This window comes from Macrobrachium rosenbergii, chromosome 37 (genome assembly GCF_040412425.1).
Source record: "Macrobrachium rosenbergii isolate ZJJX-2024 chromosome 37, ASM4041242v1, whole genome shotgun sequence".
NCBI lineage: Eukaryota > Metazoa > Arthropoda > Malacostraca > Decapoda > Palaemonidae > Macrobrachium > Macrobrachium rosenbergii.
The window spans coordinates 27,790,643-27,810,439 of NC_089777.1; the positions used below are offsets into that span (position 1 = coordinate 27,790,643).

The following is a 19,797-nucleotide window of genomic DNA, read 5'->3' on the forward strand; positions in this document are numbered from 1 at the left end:
CAACTGCTTTAAGAAGTGAATTTTGTATATTTCTTTCATGATTTTATTACATTATAATGTTAAAATTTTGAGTGGTGTACTTTTGCTTAAAGTAATGGCCCTAATTTTTACTTCCAGAAAGTGCTGAAGTCTCAGAACATCAACATAGCAGAAGTTGAAAAGGATGTGCTGGGAACAAGTGAAGAGCATCACCCTCCTCCCTGATGTCTTCCAGTAGTATAGTGCTCATTTGCACAACTTGTAAATTGTTAAATTAGTTTGTTTTATTACGAGTTTGTTTCAGTGCTTTTTTTTACATTGTTGCTTGCTGTAATTACTAAAACAATTGTATAAATTGACGTTTGTTCCTTTGTACAGCTAGTATTCGTAAGGATTAGTATTACAGTATTAAACTTGGTGCTCCAAACAATTTTTTTTTATTAATTTCCAATCTTTACAGGGTAAAGAGTAGAATTGTGTATGGCGTTTGCTGATATCACAGCTATAGAAAGATCTTAAGGTAAAGTTTCTGATTTAATTCTTTGTTTATATGAGAATAACATGGCTAAGAATGAGTTATCAGATTAACATTAATAATTGAAGTGTGTTGATGTGATGTATGAAAAGTTAAAGGTTGTTTCCATTTTGTGGAATTCACAGGTAAATGTTAGTTTCATGTTGGGTAATTAAAAAAAAAGTTTGAAACATTTTTCAGTCTTCATGACTCCAGTGTAAATCCAGGGACAGTAATAGTAGGCACATGTAGCTATTGCAGGAATTTTGAGTAGGCAGATGCTTGGGATTTTGTTCTCTTCATTGCAAAAGAGAGGGATTTTGTTCTCTTCATTGCAGAAGAGAGGGATTTTGTTCTCTTCATTGCAAAAGAGAGGGATTTTGTTCTCTTCATTGCAAAAGAGGTGAATTGGAAAATAGTGTGGAATGCAACAAGGATTTTGTGTATGTATGTGTGTGTTGGTGGGGTGGGGTGGGAAAGCAGTATGTCATTCATGTGGGATCCCAAGTGAAAAATGGGTGGAGGAGGAAAAGTCAACTGAAAATGGCCTTGAAATAAATATGAGAATAGGTTTATACAGGGGTTAGCAGCGTTGACTTAGTAAAATTTTATTATCAGATTTTGAACTTCATCACTTATACTGTAAGTGATTATAGTTATTTTATGTTTTTAAAATTTTCAGAAAGAGTTTGCAATAGACCTCTTTATTACAACAGATTGCAAATGAAAGAAAGTGCAAAGAATTTTGTGGTAGGGTGAGATTCCTATTTTGAAGTTAGACATTTAAATATAAAAGTGTATGTTTTTATTAGAATACTATGCGAACCTTTTTTGAGAGATAATTAAGAAAATTTGAATGTTGGGTCTTAGTTTATTTTCATTGCATAAAAACATACGTTGTCATAGATCAGTAAATATACTGTATACTGTAACCTAAATTATTGATATAGCAAGTAAAGGGAACTCCTCTGATTCAGGGAGTGGTATTGATTAAAAGTTTAGAGTGACACGAGAGAGTTCATAAATATGTAATAGCTGTAAAAAATTTGTTTTTATTGTGCTCATGTATCTTATGAATGAATTTGGTAAAAAAAAATATTTTAATATGAAATGAAGGAAATTGTCTTCAAGTCCTAGGACATAGTCTTCAAAAGGATGAGAACCTCGCTTGTTCAACCAAACTACAAACTTTTCCCACTTAGCTTGATAAAGGTATGTGGTGGGGGACTGACAGGGACTGGAGGTAGCTGGTGCATCAACTGAAAATCTTCAATCTCTGAGGCTGCACGTGAAACCTGCCTTGCAGGAAGATGTAGGAATTGAAGGTTCTGATGAAACCTGTGGAAGGGACCTTAGAGGTTTTATAATGATATCCATAAGGTCCAGGAGCCACTCCTGCTTGTGCCAAATGGGGAACTACAAGGGTCATCCTTGTTTACTAAGAGAACATACCACCTCTCAGAGCACACAATGTTGTGCAAATAACATTACCATTTTACCCCTTATATGAGCTCATAACAAGATAAAAAAAATTTTCAGCCAGCTGTGTGATCTTTACCTAAAAAAATTTTTCAACCAGCAGTGTGATCTTTACCTATGATGTTTAAAGGTCAAAACTGTGAACTTGAATACTCTGAAATTGCTGTCGTGCGTTCTCAGTGTAAAAGAAAATGCCACAAATATACAGTACAGTATACTGATGATAAAGCATTTAGATTGGTAATTTATGACCTTGGTGTCAGAAAATATCAAGTTGGTACATGTAGTTAAATATTTATCAAGGTGCCAGATAATTTTACATCATAGATATTCTTTGAGAAACTACAGGTGAAGTACCATATGAAAAGGAGATTACACCATATTGGGGATCTGGAGAAGTCACTGACAGAGGTACTAAGAAAAACAATTGGATGGATGTTACTGAGCAAATGGTAACAGGAAGATTAATTAAGCTGCAGAGAAGGAAATGGCAAGAATATCAGGAAAATTTGAGTGAAATGTTGGTGTCCACCTAGAATCAGAACTGAATCCTCCTTTATCATTATTAAAAGAAGAGGCTGTTAAAATGTATCAAAGATGAAGTGCATTGGTGATGAGAAGATTGGAAATCAGCATCAGCATAAGCTAAGCAGTGGAATGGAAGCAAAGGGAAAAGTAGTCCAGTCAGAAACATGGCCAGGTAATGTGGAAGAGGTGGCGGGGTGAACTCAGCATTGTGTATTGAATATGACTGATGGTATCACAGGGAAGATTAGGAGTCCAAGATAAGACCTATTACTTCATTCTTGGTAGGGTTCTGCATGTGCCTCTAGGTTCATGGCAGGTAATAGCCTCATTTTTATTGTTCACATAGTCTGGTAGCAATTCATTGATTAGAGTAGAATTTTTACTGACTGATATTTCAGTACTTGATTATTTGAATTTTTATCACATATCATTTATTTATTTTTGTTTTTGCTGTTTTGCTCATGTTCTTACATTGAAAAGATTATAGTGGAATTTTACAGGTGAAGATTCTCCTTGCTGGTTTGTGGGTTTCTTCACATTAGAGTCCTTGGCAAAGGGAAAGTTGTTTAGTATATTATGTTTTCATGTTTTCTGGTGTAGTTGAGATTTAATTGCATGATATCAATGAATGGTAACAAGTAATGAACTTTTTACTACAAGGTCTTTACACAGTTAATTCTGTGTTAATATTAAATGTTTTATTTACAGACTAGTTATATGACTTAGTGTTTTCAAGAGTAAATATTCAGTCCAATGTTCTTTTGTTTTTATTTTTTCAATGATATTTTGGCATTGATAGCACTAACTACTGTAGTGAAAAGTGTTAGGGTAGGTAGTATATTTTTCAAATTTAGTGTTTTCTCAGTTTTCTGCCAACCTCACATGAGTATATATCATAATTCATTGGAAATTATAATTTATTTAGTGTTTTTGAGAGGAACCAGTTTTGATTCTTGCTCTTATCCTGTTTTGCCTTGTTTTCAGCCCTGTGTTGATGAGCCATTTTGTTAAATTGCTTTTCATACCAGGGGTATGCTTTTTTTTGGGGGTGGGGGGATGGAATATCATCTCCATCTCCATTTCCATTTCCCCTTCATTATGATCACATTTGCCTGTCCTTTGTGCCATACTTGAAAAAATAGTAGATGATAGTGTTAACTGTGCTTCTAAGGCAACCAGGGAAATTGGAAGACCCAGACCTACTTAATGAAAAGTGTAAGACAGGAGGCTGGAGATGGGAAGAGCTTTGAAAAGTGAAAGCACAGCAAAAACATGAGCAGTAGGATTTCACAGAGGCCTTTTGCATTACATGACGGAGGCAGTGATAATGTTTTCCGTGTGTTGTATAATACATAGGTTGTTCCATGTCAAAAAGCTGACTATACCTTCTCTTTGTACATTATTTAGTAGATTAACCACGCCACAGAATCAAGATGCATAACTCTCACAGAGCTGGCCTTCTCTTTGCAGAAGTTCACTTTTATGTGCAGTTCTAATTAATATGTATATATGTTGAGTTTTAACAAATAAATGCCTCCATTCATCTACATAATGGAACTGTTTCTTTTGCATTTGTTTGATATCACGAGATGTTCTGATCTTGGTTACAACACAAGCTCAAGTTCTTTGTGTTGAACCAAGTTCACTAACATACTTTCATTGACTCGAAGGCTCCTTATGAAAGCATTTGGCCTTCAGCTTTTTTCTGCTGTACCTAAACATGTTAGGTGCTAGCAAGTGCAGGAGTGGTTTCCTAGGCTGATGTCTTGACCAGCACTGTATCACTTGATGTCGAGACCTAGCATATAACAGGAGTAGCCTCAACCAACTACAACAGCTGTGGAGGCAACAAGAGGAGATAGGCAGTCAACAAGGACTGCACCCATACATGGTCACCCTAAACTCCTGCAAATTCTAGCATTGAGGATTAGGTTCATGACAACTGGGACGGTACCATTTTACCAGACACTCCTCTGAACTCTTTTGCTGATGAGCAGGCTCACTTTTCTTTGTAAAGTGTAATTCAGGGCTTCAGAGACTGAGATTAACAAGCATTTTCTGATGGAGTTTCTAGCCATGTCAGTAGTAGAAGGCTTGGGCATTGCTAATCACTTGTTTAGCTAATGAAGCCAAGGAATCTCTGAAAGATATTGAGTCTGCCTCTTATATGGACTTTAAAAGGAAACCTGGCACTGGGATTCTTCAAATTAGTACCCTTTTGTCCTTTTAACCCTCTCGCGCTTACAGGAGTTCCTATAGCGCTACCCGGTACGCGACTTATGCCGTGGAGGGAAAAGTGGGACTCGCACGGAAAAGTTTCTTTGTAAAAATCGATACGTCCAAACTATAAATGATATACACTTCTGGTTTGTTTTATGATGTTGGCAAATGACTGAATTTTTTCTAAAGCAGTCAGAAAATCTTTGCAAAGCTTAGAAATAATAAAAAAGGTGTGGTGAACGTGAAATTTTTAAGGACAGTTGTAGATATTTTTTTGAAATCATGAAAAATATAATAATTAAGTTTGGGAGTTTATTTTATACGTAAATTGTGTTGAAATGTTTGAACTTTCACGTGGAAGCATTCATTTTGCTATAGATGTGTTTGCTAATTAGCTGTTACCGATTAAAAAATGCTAATTTTTTACGGAATGCAATTTTCAGATTTTCCAATCTACTTATGTTGATTTAGAGATCGAACCTAAACAGGAATAAAGATAGAAAAAAAATAACAGTGGCAATAAAAGCTGAATAAATTTTCTGCACAAAAAGAAAGATATACATATTTTTAGAGTAAAACTGAGCAATTGTTGTTAGATTATGGACAATCTTTTTTTTTGTTTCTAAGAAAATGTACGGCAACGATTATTATATAGAAACGTTGATATTTTTACATTTTGCTGTTTAGCATGATAAAGTACAAAGAATGGTCGTTCAAACAATATATAATACATGAACATTGAAGGAGGATTTACAGATGCACAAACAGGCATACAAAAATGATCTACGTGCATAAATTCCAAGATCTGAACTATTTACGTTCAATGCGCATATACATCGCTTTGACAGTTTTTTGTAATTACCCGGTAATAAATAACGCTAAAAAAAAAGTGAAAACTGCAATGAATAAATTTCCTATGTATATTAACTAAAATCAATAGGTGTTCCCAGTAAATAATTGAGCAATTGAAGCTCAAAGACATAAGTTTTTTTATATTCATGTAAAGTCAATTGTTCACTAAAGATTTTTGGGTGTTTAAACATTGATATTTTTACATTTTGCTATTCAGCAGGATAGAGTACAAAGAATGGCCATTCGAATGATATATAATACATGAAAGTTTCAGCTGGGTGAACACCTTCCGTTCTCACCTACCACTCTGATGGTCACGAGTTCAATCTCTGGACCTGGCCAGTGAAGAACAAGAGGAAATTTGTTTCTGGTGATAGAAATTCATTTCTCGCCATAATGTGGTTCGGATTCCACAATAAGCTGTAGGTCCCGTTGTTAGGTGACCAATTGGTTCTTAGCCACGTAAAAATAAATCTAATTCTTCAGGCCAGCCCTAGGAGAGCTGTTAATCAGCTCAGTGGTCTGGTTAAACTAAGATATACTTAACTTATGCACATTGAAGTTATTTAACCTGGGTGCCTCATTGGACCTTATCCTGAAACCAGTCTTCCTAAGAATTCTGCAGAAAACCTGTCATTAAATTTTTAGGGAGTTGTAATTTATTAGGGAAACTCTAATATTTTTATTAATAGCAAACCCTTTGGGCCACCCCCATGAGAGTTAAGAATGCTCTCTACTACTTACTAACCATTACTAATGGTTAGTATGTCTAGCATTTCTGCTGTATACATGCCAAGACAAGGAAGGTTTTCTCGCTTTTCCAGCCAGAGCAGTGCATCTTTATAAATAACTACTCATTAACTCAGACAGGAATCTTAGAGTGCATGCACTAAGGTAATCAAGCTCTTTCTATTATGTTCTTGAAGTGAGATCTTGTAATCAGCTTGTTTTTTTATTTTATAGAATTCACTTGGAGGTACCATACATTTGTAGTCTCCTAGGGTATGTGAAACACAAACAGCTTAGACCTTGTTTACTGTATGCATCACTTGAGTGTTCTCTCTTTTTCCTATTGTGAAATCCTTTGAGATGTGGACTTTCTGGATTTAGTCACCTTTGCCGTATTGTTAGTTTGGTCCTTGTCTTAGTCTCTTTGAAGATTACCTTATGAGCTAGCAATTACAAATGTTCTATTTATGATGGAATTCCTTAGGTATTATCCTTGGAGAAAAGACTACTTGTTTTCCTGTAGAGCTGTAGGTTTGGTTGCTTATCCCAGTTCCATGAGCTTTCATTTGGAGCCTGTGTTCCAGTCAGCTAATTTTTTGCCTTTTTTTTTAAGCAGTTTTAGTCTTCCTACCTAAATTGCAGTTCTGACTGTGTGCTGTAAAGTAGGGGGTTTTTGTTAAACAGTTGTGAATTTTTCTTACAAACCTAGTACTTATAATCAAAAGTTCTCACCTTCCAATTCTGTTGATTCCTTGCAGCTGCATCACAGACTGCACAAAAAGTCTGTTACCTGGTGGAAACCTGAGGGTCCATGAGATGCTTCTGCAGTGCTGCCAGCCAGCAAACAGTTTTGCTGGCAGCAGACAATTTTCTTTATTTTTGAATTAGGAATTAAGTATCCAGAAATCATTATAGAACCACAAATATTTACTATATTAGAAGTAAGGGGTTTATATGAAAAAAATTAAATTTGTTTTAAAATGAGTTTTTGAGACCCAGAATGAATTGGAAGAGGAGATGGAGATGGGTGTGTTGAGGAGCACCTTGTGGTGAAAAGATGGGCCTTAGTAGAGGTAGAAAATTTCTGTTACCTTTGGAGCACATTGGACTGTGAAGCAGGTATTAAGGGGCAGTAAAAATTAGTAACATATGCAGAGAGTATAGATTGTTCAACACTAGTAAATAAGAGGTGCCCCCATATTAAACATTAAAAATTTATGATGTACGTATAAGGCCTGAACTACTCTACATGGCACTTCCAGTGCACTGGAGAGGTCATATTGCAAATGAAGGTGCAGAAAGATTTTGTTTCCTGAAGCTGCAAAATTGAATTGATTTGAAGTGTTAACAATCAGTTTGAGAGACAAGAGTTAGGTATGGAAGCAGCAGGATAAAGACCAGTGGGAAGGCAGAAAATATCATAAAGAAGGCCATAGATGAAGACCTAGACCAGCGGGAATTCAAGTTGTAAGTGCACAAAGGAGTAAACCCATTTAACACAACCCCGCAAAGGGCAAATTAGATAAGAAAACATTAATGGTAATGATGATAGTATACCTTTAATATATAGCTCGTTATGAAGCCTATAAACCTCTCAGATTCATTTACCTTTCTAAGTTAAATTAGTAAACTTTGTAGGGGATTTCCATCTTTGTTTTTCGGTAGGAAACTATATGTAGGTATTTAAACCAACAAAAATCTGTTACTTTGATTAATTTTCGCCTGAAAATTACATTTACTGAGGTCACGTAATCAATCTTTTTGTACATGTTGCATTAAAATATGGTAATTATTTATACAACAGTTTTGTGCTAACAGGCAAAGTGGGAGATGGATAGACCTAAACCTAGTTCCTCAGCTGGTAAAAGTGGTTCTTCCTGACTACTCTATTGTGTATCAGATGGCAACCAGAGTGAAATTTGCCTCCATTTCAAGTGTGATTGTTAGGGGAAAATTTGCTGACTTCTTTCACCATAACACTGGGTCACCAGTTGGTGACTATATTTTGGAATAATTTTTTTATAAGCTTTATCACAAGAAATGCTAGATATATTAGATATTGGTAAATTATGTAAAGTTTTAAATTTACATAAAAGTAATGTAAACTGTAAGATTTAAATTTATAACCTTCTTAGGGAATCAATTTTCTTATATATTTTGCTTGTGAGTCAGCATTTCATAATATTTATTATGATTTTTATGTGAAGTTTCCCTGCTGTTTGTATGATTGGTAGTCTTTTGAGTGAAAAATTCACTCTCATTATATACAGTACAGTATAAAAATTTTTTATTGGTGAATGATAAACTATGGGAAGTGTTTCAGAATTTTCTTTGGGTAATAATAGTACATTGTTTTGATTTGGTCATGTCAGGTTAAAAGTATTGAAACGTGCTTAGATTCACTTTTGACAGAGGTGTATATTATGCAGTTTTGAATTAACAGGTACACTTTCACAGGGAACACAACACCTAATGGAACTTAAAGAGTAAGCAGTCTACAAAGGAAGGGGAGTGGGTCAAGTTTTACTCCTGTTTTTGAAGTTTTTACAACTTTCTATGCAGGGTTAAGTATTTCAGATAACATTTATTTTTTATGTTCATTCATTTGGTAGGTTCCCTGGTATAGTTTAATTTCTTTGATATCTGAATTATGTTTCATGTATAAGCTGTGCCCTAAACCATCCTCATGTAATGTAATGTTTGCTTGCTTATATTCATAAACAATTTATAGTTCTGTTGGGTACTGATATTATTTGCTTGCATATTTTCCAAATTATAATTTTAAAATCCATTATGTTGCTTGCAATTAGCTATCCAATTTTTGTGTGATGTTTTATGCATTTTTCTTATTCTGTACCTGGCAATCAAGCTTCTAGGAACCTTTCCTTGGCTTTTCTCTCTATTTGGTTAAAACTAACAATACCTCATAACATCTTATCATATTAGGTATGTGTATAAGTGGCCATCTTTTGTAACAAGCTTCAGACACTTGCTAGAGAAAAGGAATGATACATGTCTTTTTGGAAGCAGCTGGCATTCTATTGGATACTTGAGGATTTAAAATTTTGTACATGTGAGCATGAGACATGTGGTAACAAAGGACTTCTGAAGTTGCTTTAGAGGTACGTAGAAGTTTGTTTTGAATTTTCATTAACGACTACTCCATATTCAGCTTCCAAAACAAGATGCATTGTGCAGTGGAAGTACATTTTGGTACTGTGATAATGACCATGTATGATTTAAAGGCAACCCCCTCCATTGACAAGCAATGGCAAGCAATGACAATGTATCAATTAAGTTAGATTTTTTTTAGAGAGATCATGGATAATTTTGTAAAATAATTTGATCATTGCAGGAACTGTACAATTTTGAAAATGATGTATAATTCCTCCTTGTTGAAAACTAGTTAAATGGACTGAGAGACTCAAAAACTTGAATAGTAAACATGTAATTCAAGTTAAGCAAGGCACTATTGACAGCATGATTTTCAAATGTCTTAAGTTCTTTGCACAGTTAAAAGCAGGGTAACACAAAAAGTAGGGTTAGTGAAAAATAGATGTACTGTACTGTAACTAATGCTTATAACCATTGGAAAAAAAAAGTGGTTTTCAGTCATGGTACTACAATAAACACAGAAAAAAGTACCAAAAATACAGAATCTTGCTGTAGATTGAGAGTTTATTATTATTGTACTCATCTGTATAATAATCCAAAAGTTACTTGTGCACTACTGAACATCATAAATAGTGTGCAGTAGAATATGTAAAAAGCAAAGGTCCATACTATACAATTTTAAGGTTGCTGCCACATTGTCTAGTAAAACAAATAAATTCTCTTTACCAAACAATGCTTCTGTTTTAACAGCAAGCACTCCCAAACAATGCTGATGTTTTCACAGCAAGAGCTGTGTTCAGTAAATCAGTACTTAAGATTATTTACCATTTCAGCAATTTGTTATTCTGTAGTACAAGAAATGCTATAGAAGTATTACTTTCCACAAATTGTGTGAAGCTGATGTCAACGTTTAAATTTGCAGGATCCCTGCCTGTGTGGGAGTAAAGGTAATTGAAGATGTCAAGAAGGCAGCCAAACCTATAATTATTATAACAAGATCAAAAGTAACTATTCTTGTAGTGGTTAACATCTGTAAAACCATCATATTAAATGGCAGGCTCTACATAATTAATATACTGTACAGTATATGAAAACAGATCAAATCCTTCAGTATGTCATGGCATTCTTCAAGGTTAAAAAGATTGCTTGTTTAATCTTTTAGTTAGTAATACTCATTTGATTTAATAATACTTGAATAACCCACATGACTCAAGCTTTGTATGCAGAGAATGCAGATCAACACTAACAGTTAACTTATATGAAAATCCAAACTTCAACTAACAGCAAATGTTGGATATTGAAAATAAATCAGTTAAGAAAGTTTTGTCATACTCTTTAAATTTCAATTTATCCAGTTACTGTATAAAAGTTTTCAAAGAATGGTAACTTATTAGATAAGACATAAATTTTGATATTGTAGACAAACCCACCAGGCCAGCCATAAGAGAATCAATTGTTTTAAGTTGTTAATTTGGTTAAATTGATAATAATAATAAACCAGACAAAATATTTGTTGAAATTCCGTCTACTAAATAACACCTTCCTAAGTTTTAGAGAAGAAATTACTCTAAAATAAGACATATCTTAGACCCCTAAAACCAGAGGAATTGGTAACTGTAAAAAGTTGAAAAATCACCATTACTTTTCACAATTAGAAAGAAATAAATTGCTTAATATGTTAGAACAACATAACATGACACTCAGTGTAATAGTGCCCAAATTCAATAAGGGAAACACTGCCTGGAAAACCATTGTATATTGGAATTGCTAGAATCAGCTTAGAAAATCATCCATGGTCTAGAGTATATGAACTATCAAGTAAAAAATATCAAGATCAAATTCATTAGGTAAGGCCCCCCCTCCCCAGAAAAAAAGAAAATTCTGGGTCAAAACAGGCAAGTACTACATTTTGTATCAAGACCCGTGCAATACACTCCCTGACGGTGCTCCTTCATCAATGAGCGATAGATATTCAGTAGATCTCTCTGCCAGTTATATCCTGAGCAGGAAGAATGTAGTGGCAGACAATCTGAGTTGTCGGAGTCAGGTCATAGGGACAGAGTGGTCTCTGCACCAGGACATTGCAAACAGGCTCTTTCATCCATGGGGAAGACCCTCAATAGACCTGTTTGCAATGAGGTTCAGCAGAAAACTAGAGGTCTTCTGTTCCATGGTTCCAGATCCATTTGCAGTGGTGGAGGATGCCCTGCAACACCCCTGGGACAATCTGGAGGTCTATGTCTTCACTCCATTTTGCCTAATCCGTCAAGTTCTGAACAGGGTAATGGCCTCTCAGAACCTCAGAATGACCCTAGTTACTCCTATGTGGCCCCACACAGAATGGTTCTCCGGTCTCCTAACCCTGCTGTCAGAAGTTCCAGAGATTCCACCACTCAGCAGAGTCCTTATCTCTCCACAGCTGGAGACTATCCAGTATTTCCTCCAAGCAATAAGCTTTTCTCGCAGAGCAGCATCAGAGATGTCTGGCTATCTCAGAAGATCTTCCTCAGCCGTGTGCCAAGGCAAGTGGGCCGTTTACTGTGGTTGGTGTCATCAACGGGGTCTCGCTCCAATCGGAGCTCCTGTTCAGCAAGTAGTAGATTTCCTAGTTTTTCTCTGCAGAGAGAATTGAACTTCCGTGTCTTCCATCAAGGGCTACAGAGCTGCATTGAGTGCAGTTTTACGAATGAAGGATGTTGATCTTTCTTCTTTGTGGGAGATCTCAATGCTTCTCAAGAGCTTTGAGCAGTCTTGTCCTCCAAAAGAGCTTAGACCACCCAGTTGGGACCTGACTTTGCTATTGGGCAGCCTCACCCATGCCCTGTTTGAGCCACTGCTTGGTGAACTCCATGGCCCCTTCCTATGATGTTAAGCATACAAGGGGTTGGATGTACAAGGGGTTGGATGTCCATACCCTTCGAATTTGTCCTGGAATTCGTGGCTAAGACCCAAAACCCCTCTTGTTATGATGACAGATTTGATTCCTTCTCATTTCCATCTCTTAATGACTTTGTTGATAATGACCCGGACAAATCTCTCCTTTGCCCTGTCAGAGCACTATGCTGCTACCTAAAAAGGACTTGCCATCTCCGACCATGGTGCCAAAGACTTTTCCTTAGCACCGGCCGGAACAAGAAAGAAGTGTCCAAGAATATGATCTCCTTTTGGCTATGTGAGACTATCAGACAAGCCTATGGTTCAACTTCATGCTCCAATCGTAACACAGTGCAGGCAAGAGTACGTGATGTTAGGGGGCTAGGCCCTTCTTTGGCATTTAAAAAGAACTTGTTTGTTTGAAGGCTGGCACATCGCTTTGTCAAACCACCTTCAATAATAATAATAATAATAATAATAAGCTCTATTTCCAATATTTACATTGGCTATTCTGTATCTTACATGGATAAAATGTATTTCAATGCAAGAGTTACATTTCACACCTTCTATCTGGAGGACATTGCCCACAGGTCCTTGGACACTTTTCCTTGGGTCTGGTGGTGGCTGCTCAACAGGTTGTTTAACTCACCCAGTGCCCCTAGCAGGACAGTTTGTATCTTACCTAAGATGATGGTATGAAAGTGAGAATGAATGGGATGGTTGGTCTCTTTCAGTTTCCTTTCTTTTCTTCTTTACCCGGTGGGCAAAGAAATCATTCCATCATGTGCTGGATCGCGTCTGATACTGGTGAGACTGCGGCCTTTTTGTCAAGTGTTGCTTATTCCTACATGAATATAAAACTTTGGCAAAAGCAAGTTCCTCCTCTCTCTAGCAAGGGGAGAGAGGATTGATAGGAAACTATTGGTAGCCATGAAGGTTTGTTATCTACAGGTATAGTTCTTTAACTTCCTCCTACTTTTTCTCATCAAAGTGTACGGATTCCCAGAAGTCTTGACTGATAAATAATCACTTATTTATTATGTCAGGGGCTTTGGTTCCCTTCCATAGGCTTTTATAAGCCAGGAAGAGTTACCAGGTGTGCTGAACTTTCATTCGGTTCCAGACTTTCTTTCCTCCCTCCAAAAGTGAGTCTATCCATGAGTTAAGACCCAGTTTTGTTCCGTATATGAACAAATGACAAATTTATTAATCATTTGTATTTTTCATAGCTAACAAACCTGTGGTCATAACTTAAATGGCCCACCTCCAGCCACCCCTCAGTCAAGTTTCTTGGGGTGGAAGAAACTGAGGAGCCATTTCTTTCGCTACATGCATGAATGAAATTGACAGTTGTTACCTAGGCCTATCGGCCTACCTCGTTGCCACCAATTCCTCGTTTGTTATTTTTACCAGTTTCCAGCTGGCACTAGAAGAATTATTCTTAAGTTAAGACTGCAGGTTTGTTAACTACGAAAATTACAAATTGATTAAAAAATGTCATATTAAAAAAAAAAGTCAATAACAAAGAAGTATATGCAGCCTGTGGATCATCCTATAACCTGTAAATGTGGCTTTAACCACCATGCCAGTTGTTAAGGAATTCATATTCTGTATGCTGTATATAAGTGCTAGTGGCTAGAACATGATTGTAGTCTTTGACTCGGGGAAAAATCTAGCTTGCTTAACCCCTTGAAAAACAAAATTCCTTAATTTTTGAGGTCATATCTTCACATAAGTTAAGAAGTCAGGGAAATGGATTGATTAATGTATTTAAGGTTATTATTATTATTCAGAAGATGAGCCCTATTCATACGGAAAAAGCCCACAGGGACCATTGACTTGAAATTCAAGCTTCCAAAGAAAATGGTGCTCATTAGGAAGTAAGAGAAGGTAAGGGGAAATACAGAAAGAAGAGATCTCACTTATTAAAAAGTGACGTTAAAGGTCACTGGAACAGTATCATTTGATAAAAAAGAAAATTTATGCCTTTTTGAAGTAAAGAAATACAATTATATAGTGCCTAAGAAGGAAATGCTTCACATATAGTTTTGACTCAACATATACTAATGCATTCTGCTAAGTCCACATTGGGCTTGTGACAAAATGTGCCACACTGATCTTACATTGACAGGCTTTTCCATGACCTTACATAGATAGTATATCAGCGCATTTATACAATAACTTACCACTAAAAGTTCACCTTTGCCTGGCTTTAAAAATTCTAAAATAATAGCCATTTTCTAAATTTTTTTTAACTTTTGTCCTGCCATATTCCATTTATAATGGTGATAATGAATTTCATGATCATGAATTTCACTGTGTTTACCAATATAACTCAACATTGCATATGAAATCTCATCAGGGCCTGAGCAACATAATAAGTTGAAGGAGCAGTGTCAAACTCCATTTCAGTAATGCCTGTTTATATGCTTTCCATTTACTTTAAGATGGAAGGTGGATTTGGTATAAATTCCTGGCTTTTTTCATGAATTTTCTAGGAGACAGCAGTTGATGGACCTGAACTCATCACTGTTTATTTTTATATAATAATGTTTTCCTCCATCTGGTGTCTGTTGCATCTAGTCAGCAAGATTCTTGTTAGTCTAGCTAAAGTCTTCATTTCCATTGACTACCAAGAAACAGGTTGCCATCAGAATGTACCAGTAAATTTAAAGATGGCATTCATGCCATCTCTATGTACAGTTGCATTCAGTTGGACTATAGCATCATCTTTTGTCTGGAACTCTTCTTCTCATCTAAAATTGAAACAGTGCAAAAAATCCCTAAATTTGAAAAGAAATTGCTAAGCATTCACATAGGAAATACCACAAAAATGTGAAACTACCAAGTTACTGAAATTCAGTATGAAAAAATCACTAAACAAATACAGTACTGAAGAAGACCCATGACTTCATTAAAGTAAACAAAGCAGAAGAGCACAGAACAATTAATCACTGATGGCAAGAATAATGAAAAGTGTTTCTTATGAATAAAACAAAGCAAAGTATTCACAGTACCTGCATGGTAGTGAAGCAATCAGCCTGGTATTCATGTGGTACATGATTTAGGCCTGCAAAATGGCTACTTGTCTTTCAAGTTTTATAAAAGTGGTGCAAAAGAAGACATGTTTGCATGAATAAGGCTCTTTATGTTTGATGATTTTATGGGCAAATGAATATTCTATTGTACAAAAACATTTTGTGCAAAATCATGGCCTTTTCAATTGTTCCATGAGACTGCATATACATTGCAAATAACAACAACAACATACATACAGTTAATTTGTGAATCATTAAGTGTCATTAGTACTTGAAATGTTTATAAGTTTAATGTAATTATTTGCAAAATGAATAATGCAAGCTTGTAAATTTCTAATGAACTCAGAGGTCCATATTTTGATCAAGTGTTAACAGGTACTTTAAAATATATATTTTTTAAATTTTTGCTCTACTGAAAATTTCTCTTTAGGCTTTGGACATCCTTACTCTGCAGGAGAGAATGCAAGGTTAATATATATTCACCTATGTACATGATGAGATTTGTAAACTGGAATAAAAAAAGACAAGATGGAAAGTTTTTTAATGAAAATTTCACATTAGGCTGATGAAAATTTAAAAGGTCTATTAGCTAGAATGTTATCAACTATAATTTTTTTTCCAAATTCATATAAAATTCAAACAGCTGATCATGCACTCACAGATAATTTTGCCACAATGCACCTGATTGAAATTTGAAAAAATTGCTTGAATATTTAAGCCATGAATCTTTTATTTGTGTGGTTATATATCCACAGTACAGTATAGTATTTTTTGGCTGACAAGTCCAATGCCTTGAGCATCAGTCAAGTGTACGGAAGTTTTAAATACTCCTGTTTTGCCTTCCTTAATTATTGTATTTAATTTTAATACTGGTTTTAATGAGAATTCTTAGAAATGTGCAATTTCCATTTAAAAGAAAACACACTGATAAAATTAAGAGTTTACTTTTAGGAAATTAGACTATATTCAAACACAGGATGTAAAACTTGATAATCACAAATTATTTCACATTTCCACAAGCTTTTCAAAAGTTATTGCATATAAATTCTGTAATGTACAATTTTCTTCATAATGAGCATATTTAAGAATGAAGAAAAATTATTACAAAGAACTTGTAACATATTTGCAATACCATATACAATAAACATTGGCTAGAAAGCAATCTCTCTTCTATTGCAATTTATAAGGGCAAAATTTTTATACAACCATTATAATGTACATATGCTGATCCTAAGTCATTCAAGAAAGGAAAAACTAGAAAAAATAACTGTTGTATTCCTGGAAAAAATGACATAGTGTTTACCACATACATAATGTGGAAGGGTTCAAATATATTGAGTATTATTGATTAACGAAGAGAATTTTATTAGCGTCTCATATGCTTTATGTCCCTGAGATATGATGAGGCCATACCACACAATTTTTCTCTTATTAATTTGGGAAATAAGGTTTTTAATTAGTACATAAATTATCTTGAAATGATTTCTAATGAATCCAGACCTTACATCAGCAGATGTTGGAATTATCCAAACTTTTTCCAAGATTCTGTTAAAAGATATCAGTTTATTGAGACCTAACTTGCAGGTTTTGTTTGCTGATCTCTGACATATCCAGACCTCAGATTTCCAGGTTCTAGCGCAATAGGGTCAGGCACATCCAGTCCGTAATTCTATAATATTTTCAAAATATACGACACAATCATTACCATTTTTACCATGAGCCTGCTTGGATTTCAGAGACTAGGTAATACGTACTATTAATGATTTATACACACTATACTTATGTATTCTATCGCATATTTCCATTAACAATATTTCAAAAGTACATAACAAAATCTTACAAATAAAAATAATATATATTATAAATGTATATGTATACTGTATATGTATATATATTTTTTACAGTGAAGGAGTACAATTATTTTCCACTTATATGAAAACAAAATTGCTATGCACATAATTAATAAATTATGTCTATATGAACATGAGTTTAATAACATATAATTATACTGAAGGATCTATGGATTAATACGTACTGCACTAGGTATCATCCAAAAGACCCAACAGATGTTATCTATATTTTAAGGAAAGGTCATTTCATTATGGAGAGCTAATGTTTATAACGCACTCCCTAATAGCATAGTTATATATATGTGAAATATTCCTCTTCATATAAAACCTTACTAGCTGCTGATGTACCATTCTCACGGAGAAATTAGCTTCTAAATAGTGGGTCTGTGGAGTTCACCCAAGTGCATATTCAAATGTACTTAATGGAACTCATTGCTATTAAATTATGGGAGTATTAATCACTTAATACAAGAATGTCTAATAAAATATTGAGATTACCTACAATAAAATTAGATTTACAGTCTTATTTCAGACTTTTAGAGTGTGAAATGCAACTGTAAGGAATATTCTTGTTGTATACTGTATGTATTGTGAAGGATTTCAAATAATTTTACACCATTGTAAAATTAGTCTTTCGCATGATTGGCCACTGCCATTATATGTCACAGATGCAGCTCAGTATAGTAGTTATTGTCTGATTTCTTAAGAAAACGAGGATGTTTCATGAGATAATAAACTTTTGATTATTTGTATATTGTGTGAGACTGTGACTAGAAGTACTTAAAGTGCTGAAAATATTTTAAGAACTCTAAATAATATGTGAATGACTGATAAGGTTTAGTTATATTTTTTGTCACTCTAGCTGTTTCACCTGAATAAAGGATTAAATTTTTTTTAAGTTGAGCATTCCACACTGTGATATTTAATATTTGGATGAGATGTGAACTAGCTAGTATGGTTGGCAAAGGCTAGACTTTTAACTGCAAGAAAGGAGCATATTATACTATTTCAGTTTCTGTCGTGTAACTGTGATTCTTTTTTCTCCAGTTTTTTTTTATCTGCCTTAAGGCAGAAGAATTTTAATTAATTCTGTTTGACAGCTGGAAAATATTACATGATATTAGGAGATCAAGTGTTTAGCAGTCTTTAACATTTGAATATCAAGATTTAGAATGATATACTGTACTGGTTAATCCCTTGTTTAGTCAAAACTTTCAGCTGTAAAAATTTCTTTAAGGGACACACAGCAAAGACATAACTGTTGGATGTTATTTAATGAAATATATTTTACAGGTAATGTTCCATGACTGGATCTTGTGGGCCTCCCATCAAGTAATCATATGTTAAGTAAGTGCGTTTAGTTTGTGTGGTTATGTTTTGTGGTAATTTAATATCAGGTTAGGTATTTCACAAAGTCTTCCCTTTATATTGTTTTGGTGTTCATTGATGCCACAGAATCATTTTTGATAATCTGCATTTGCTGTAGTCATAACATTAATGGTCACATGAGCAGATATCCAGCATAATTCCAACATTTATACCTGACTTAATACATTTGTAAGAATAATCTGCTGTGAAAAGTTGTTAAAGGAGAATAATTTTGCAAGGTTTATGTAGGATGGGTGAATGGCATATTGTCATGATTAGCAGTGGTAGTTAACTGCTGTGGAGATTAGACATGAATGACCCATATGTGTATTATCGGACAATAGATGCCTTAAGACATGAGAAGTTTTTGGGTTAATGTCATACAAAATTCAAGGTATTAGGATCATTTTTGGATTTTGTTGGAAATTTTTTATTGGAGACTCACTGCAAAAGGTGTTTTGGAACAGTTTCTGAACAAGAATTTTATCACCATCCAGGTCAGTTGTTTCATTAATCACAGAAAACAAAATTGAAACAAAGTGTAACATATGAGGAAAAACAGAACTCAGCAGTGGACAGTATATGTTGTCTGGATGAACTAATGTGTTTATACAAGAGAGAGGTTGTTTCCTTACTTAACCTAACACTTGGTTAGTAGTTGGATAGCAAAAGATACTGCTATTTTGAATGCTCAGACTCACTCCACAAGTGAGATAAGAAACCCACACCTCTGACATTCCTTACTTCATATTTTGTGTTGGTTCTTTTGATCAAGATTAACCTCATCTCCTCTCTTGTACATATTTATAAAATTAGTGTCTTTCCACCAAAATGCTAATTTTTTATTGGTGTTTCCTTTGGTTGTTCTCTTTCCAGTGCTAGTTATGCCATTAAATATAAAGTTTTTATGTGTGTGTCATAGTTACTGATCGCATTCTTTTTGAAGTTGTGTTAGATCATTTGCATAACAGGCTTCTCAGGGCTAAATGAACCCAGATGTCTTCTCTTCTGATTTATTTATGAAGAAATAATGATTTATCTTAAATGTTGCAGAGTGGGTAGTTGTTGCATTTTCTTAAGGAACCCTATCGCTTCATTATTAAGTTCACCAAGCCCTGGGGAACTATACTTAATAATCATCAGAGTTGAAGTTGAATTATTGGTATGAAAGTAATCTGTTTTTTTATATGAAATGAAGACTGAATATGAAAATGAACACTAATAATTGTTACGAGGTTAAAACATTCTTTAC

General features: G+C 34.6%; 1 long non-coding RNA gene across 1 annotated transcript in view; it reads left to right on the forward strand.

The window, feature by feature from the left end:
• The first annotated feature begins 201 nt into the window (after positions 1–201).
• Positions 202–19,797, forward strand: part of LOC136825436 (uncharacterized) — a 45,631-nt gene continuing 26,035 nt past the window's right edge. The window contains exons 1-4 of the long non-coding RNA XR_010849341.1: positions 202–499; positions 8,759–8,864; positions 9,248–9,423; positions 18,471–18,524. This is a non-coding gene — a long non-coding RNA (uncharacterized lncRNA). The remainder of the gene's footprint in view (positions 500–8,758; positions 8,865–9,247; positions 9,424–18,470; positions 18,525–19,797) is intronic.